Raw genomic sequence first — 6,098 nt, forward strand, 5'->3', positions numbered from 1 at the left:
ACTGTTTGAAAGCGGTACTGAAAAAGAAAGCCAAAGCAGACAGCAAAAAGGCGCATAACTGAGACTCTATCAAAGGCACCAGAAGACTACGCTATGATTCTGTTGGTCCAGAATAAACAATAAACAAAACAAAGCGTTCAAATTTCAACAAAAATAGAGAAAATTATTGCAAACTTTTTCCGCTCGTTTTCTCAGTTTCATACACTCAAAAAAAAGTAAACGTTATGCCTATTGATTTAACACATAGATTTTTGCAATTAACGGAGGCATATAGACGCTATTTGCTGGCACATAAACCAAATGTGTGTATTTACAAGAAATATTAATCTTACATTCACATTTCATAACTATTAGACACATAAAACCCCACTCTATAACAATATGCACATATAACTTATGTGTGTGCATACATAGTTTATACAGTTGACACATTGAAGCTATGTGTGCGCGTGATAACAATAGCATTTCTTCTTCATATGTATTTTAAGCGGTTTGAAGCAAATAGAATTAACGTTTGGATTTTTTTCAGTGTAGGAACCAGGGGAACGGAAATGTGGTCATGGCCACCTTTTTAAAGCTGTAGGAAAGATAGTAGAGGAAGCTAGATCAATAATCATCGATACGATAATCCAATGCCGTACCATGAGAATTGAAGTCTCCTCGATGCCGGGAGTTCCGCAATATTACAAAGTTGTCGATTCCCAACCTAAGTCCAACAAATCCTACACTAAGTTGAATGTGTTGGAGCTGTGGTTGACATGTCATATGAGATTTTTGCTGTTCCTGGAAGCATTGGAAACTCTTTATTTCTTCTCAATTGTCTAAGACCAGGTACTGTTTGCTTCGGATTTGTGGCAGAGCGTTCTATTGCTGGTATATTTGGAGGCCTTTCAAAAGAGAAAAAATATTGATACTTGTAATTAATGCAATACTGCAAGCATGACGCGTGGGACAAACATCCGATCATGCAGACGATCCTTATCGAAGAAGATGCAAAGCAGTCTCGCCTGGTGCGATTGTCACTCAAAATCTTCGCTCACTGGAGCAAGGGGTTATTGAAACAGCCAATCCGGTCCTTCAGTAGATTCACGCATGCCAAGTTCAAATCGATAACTACACTATCGATCTCCACTTTGTGAGCGAACATGTAAACGCGTTAGTTCTTCATGACTGTCTTGTCGCCGATTACTTCAATTGTTAGCTTTGTACAAAATATCACAATTCTGAGCTTATCTAGTCGAACTTTCGAGATATCTGGCACAGCTAAATATTTCCACTGAGAACTGACATACAAGTAAAGTTTTCAACTTGTGTAAGAAATAAAACTGTCGCTTTAAAATGACAATAGCAAGTAGCAACTTGCCACTGGTCGGCGCTTCGATCGGCCAGCAATCGCGATACGGGACTTGTGTGCAAACTTGGATACAATGGTGATTCACGCATGCGAACCTGTATGCGATGGTGATTTTCAACGTATTTTCATTTAAATGTTTACACAGGTTTTTCGGGAAAGTTTGTTCTAGCTTATATGTCTGTTTTCTGTGATATTTCTGCGTCTCACGGAATATTATTTATTTATTTATATATTTATTCGTTTATTCAACCATGTAACGTAAGGCAGCTGACTTTTTAATACACTTTGCTAAACTTCAGTATTTATGATTTTAATATGATTATGATTGGAATACTTCGTGAATTATATTTGCTCCGAATGAAGATCGGATATGGTCGAACCCAGTTCAATGTGTTTGATTTTACATGGAAGCTCGGAGTCTCTGGTGGCGAATCTGGTTCGTCATCCATTTTAGAATCATTTTGGGCCAATTCAGAAGAGTATATTTATGCACGGACCTTGAACCAGATGCTAAGTGAAAACTGAAGAATAGGAAGGAAGAGACAGAAACCACGGGACAAATTATAGATTGTTCTACAAACTATAATTTGTAGAACAATCTGAATTTGATGGTAAAGGATTAACGTGGTAATCTATCTTCACATGATATATGGCTGATCGCAACCTATTTTATTATAAACTAGAACGAAGAATATGAAACATAATCAGCAATATATCATAAAAGCATTTTTGTTTCATTTGCTTGTGCATAAAGATGAGTGGGTGCAGTCTAGAATATAACCGAAATGCAGTGCCGGCCAGGACCATCTTTACACCACTCGGGGCCCCTGAGCACTATTGAACGAAGGGGCCCCTATAGTTCAACAGAATTTTTTGTGCTTAATGATGCGAAAAAAAGCTTTTAATTTCGTGAACTGATTTAGAAATCTACCGCTGAAGTATAAGACTTTTTGAAACATAAAATACGGACAAAATACAACAGCTTTTCATATTTATCTATTTTGATTTTTGTTGGTTCATATCTTCAGATTTTTAGGGTTTCTATAAGTTAACGACCAGCAAATTTAACCTAGCAAACTTTAGAAAATTCAGCTCGCACATCGCTTTAATTCCACATGATCCGATCGCAAACGACTTGGGCAGTGAATGCCACGGTTTCGAGAGTGCCTGATATTTACTGCCAGAGATAGATTTGTTCTGAAAAGGTCGTAGTAAAACAAAAGAATTATGTTGTTAAAACAATATTTGTTATAAGCATTTTGATTTAAAATAGCGTTTAGAATCACGTTCAAAAAGAAAATTGTATTTTTAACTGCAAATAGTAAAATTATAAAAATATGCCAAAAGTTGTTAGGAAATTTTTTTTATTGAAAGCTTTTCCATGATCCAAATATACTGAAAAAATTTCTTTTATGTTTTTAAAACGATAAAGATTATATTTTTGATATTTAGTAATTGGGTAACGCGAATAACTTTTAAAAAGAGCATAATCACACGAATTAACTGTTTTTGTTGGAACAAAATTCCAAATATGTCGAAAATTATCGCATTTTGGAAGATTTTTGTTAAATATATTTTGATTTAAAATAATAGTTAGAATTATATTCTGTAATAAAATTACAGTTTTGTATGTGAATTAGTATGAAATTTAAAAACATGTATAAAGTTATTGTTAGAAAAACTTTTTTATCGATAAGTTCTCCATCAAACAATCACATTCAAAATGTTTCTTTTCTCTTGAAGTTTTCATTGACAAAATATAAAAAGATAGAAAAATGTTTTTTTTTTACAATTTAAATTTTTAACACAAATTTTTGTTTTTGTGAAAAATGACACAAATTTTTTTTCAGTGTATATTTTTTCGCACATAAATAATCATTCTCTCAAACTCGTCCTCAGAAAGTTTTGCTGTATAAAATACAGTAATCGAACAAAAAAAATTGAACTGAATGCACGTAAAAATGTTTACGCCCTTTTAAAAAATTGCTCTTGAGTCAAAATAATCTTATTGATTGTAAAAAATGTTTAGTCTTCCATGCCGATGAAATGTGTAAAGTTTCATAGGAATCCAAGATGGTCGATTAGGATTTTAATTATTTTCGGACGGATCTTTGTGGAATTCCTCATTGGGCTCAATAAAAAAAAATTTATTGGGCTTTTTAAACTACAGGGCTTACAAAAGAATTATTCTTAACATATCGAACGTTCATGATGTGATGAAACTGGATATAATTTGGCTTCAGAAGAGACCTGTTTTGTCTTTCAATAAACAATCCACTTCGTGAACTGAAGGCTTTCATATGATTTAGAATCAGGATGGTTCATTTTCAAGTCTCACGTTTCTTGCTGCAGGATAAGGAATAACCAAATGCCAATTGTTTTAGAAATCCATAAAATGTGTTTGACTTTTTTTTGAAAATCTCAGTTCAATAATTATAAATACCAGGGACGCAACTTTTGCAAAACAATTTTTTACGCGAAGATACAAGATCCGTTGTTTTATGCATTTCTAAAATATTTGACATAGAAAATAAATTAAGAGCAACCCAGTATCAACTCAAATGCAGAATTATCCAAGTTCCATAAACGCTATCTTAAAAAAATAAGAGTAGCAGTAGATCTCGACGTTTCATTACATCGTAAGCCATTTAGCATCGAAAATTCGAATTCAATCTTTGAATCTTCTTCTTCTTTTATGTTTTCTTACGCTTGAAAATTATTGCACTTTGGTCGTTTCATGCAACAATCTTGTCCGATTGAGCTAAACTTTTGCAAAGAGCCTTTTTTCGAGGTGCGTCCGGTTATTAAATTTGATCGTCACATGTTTCCCCTGCATGCCATTGGCATCCTAATAAACAGTCTACTGAAAAGATGCTCCCTCCGTCGCCGTCAACTTATTTTATAAAAAAATTCTACTAACAATTTAGTAAAATGATTATTTTTTGCCATTTAGAAAAAAGTGGTCGGTTGTCGGCACCCTAAGAAAATTTGGCAAAACTAGCAAAATATGAATGAAAATCATCAACATTCAAAAGGAAAATGAAATTTAGATATTTCAACAACTAGCAAAGGCACTTTGAACATTCTTCCTCATCAGAAGCACAATGTGTGTATGTGAAACGCTGGTGCGCATATTACGCACCACTAACGCACTGGCGGATCCTATTCATTACAATTGAGTGAGTTTCAGGCGGTCATTTTCTTGACAAAAGCTTCAGACAAATAGGACAAAAGTCCATGCAGGCACGTAGTCAGAGTGGGTGGAGGTAGAGACTAGAGGGTAACCCCCCCCCACCAATTTTCTAAAAAAATGAAATGGGCACAAATAAAAAAAAACTGAAATTCTGGCAATCTGGTGTATCCAGTGCCACCCAGCGGTGAACAGACTGGTAGTTAGACATGACCGATGTAGCTCAAATTTGGAGCAGACATCCTGGTGGGGATAGGAATCGACGAAGGAATGATTCGATGGGGTCTAGATCTGGTTTCCAGGAAAAAAAAATCTGTTTTTGCAAAGTTTTAGGACCATCTTTTCGCACAATGTGGATATTTTTGGTTTGCAAAGGTTGTAATAGTAGGTTGTCTACATATCCAAAACTGATATTCACCACCATACAAAAATCCAACATCTTGAAGCTATGTTTATAATGATGGTTTTTTACTATAGACAAATCTGAAAACCTCCCATGTGGGTACTTTTAGAATAGAGATGTCGCCTTCTTGGATTTCAAAATGGCATCACACATCGATTTTTGGAATCGGCTCATAGAAACCGTGTCGGAACTACTCATATTGATTGGGATATAGAGAATTCCGCTAAACCGGAAGTCGCCATCTTGGATTTCAAAATGGTGTCAAAAATCAATTTCTGGCATCCACTCGTCAAGCCCGTTCCAAAAATACCCATATTGATAAGGTTATAGAGAATTCAGGATCTGCCACAAAAAGCAGTGCCGACAACTGACCACGTTTGGGTGCCGACAACCGAATTTAGTAGCCTTTTTGAAAACTGCTTCGGCAATTGGTATAAAAATATCGTGCTGATGTAACACACAAATAATAATTGTCATTTTGACCATGTCTACTTTCTGTCAAAAGTTACATAGGGATACCGAGAACCGAGCAGTGCCGGCAACCGAACACTTTCCCCTACAGTAAAAGATTTGTAGCTGAAATTTACATGCAATGAACGACAGTCAAAATGAATTAAGTTGGGAATAGGTGTGGCATTTTGATGTACACAAATTATTGTTTGAAGGTCGAACTGAAAAAGAAAGCCAAACTAAACACCAAAGGGGCGCCAAACTGAGACTCCGTGAAGGGCGTCAGAAGACCACGCTACGGCTCCGTCGAGGCGTTTAAATGATCAAAAGAAGATATGTATAATCATATACTGACAGATCGACCTCGACCGGTACGAGCCGGTGTCATGCGTGATACTATCAGAGCAGAGTGTTATATCAAACAGAACTTCTTTTCCTGATCACGCAAATGTATATGCAGATTCGTGCAACTTTAGTATTCCACCGATTCAGAGCCCTGCATATTGATATCTGAGCTGTCTCGAATAATCTGATGAGTATTTGTAGAACTGCCGAATACGAGTGGAAATAGGTTTTTACCACAGTATGATAGAACATTGGCGAAGAATAGACGTACTGTATGTCTACGTTCAGCCATATTGACTGTGATAGCACAAATATCGTAAGTTGTTAGACCGAATATAAGACACGCGTCGATAACA

This window comes from Topomyia yanbarensis, chromosome 3, assembly GCF_030247195.1.
Source record: "Topomyia yanbarensis strain Yona2022 chromosome 3, ASM3024719v1, whole genome shotgun sequence".
Lineage (NCBI taxonomy): Eukaryota > Metazoa > Arthropoda > Insecta > Diptera > Culicidae > Topomyia > Topomyia yanbarensis.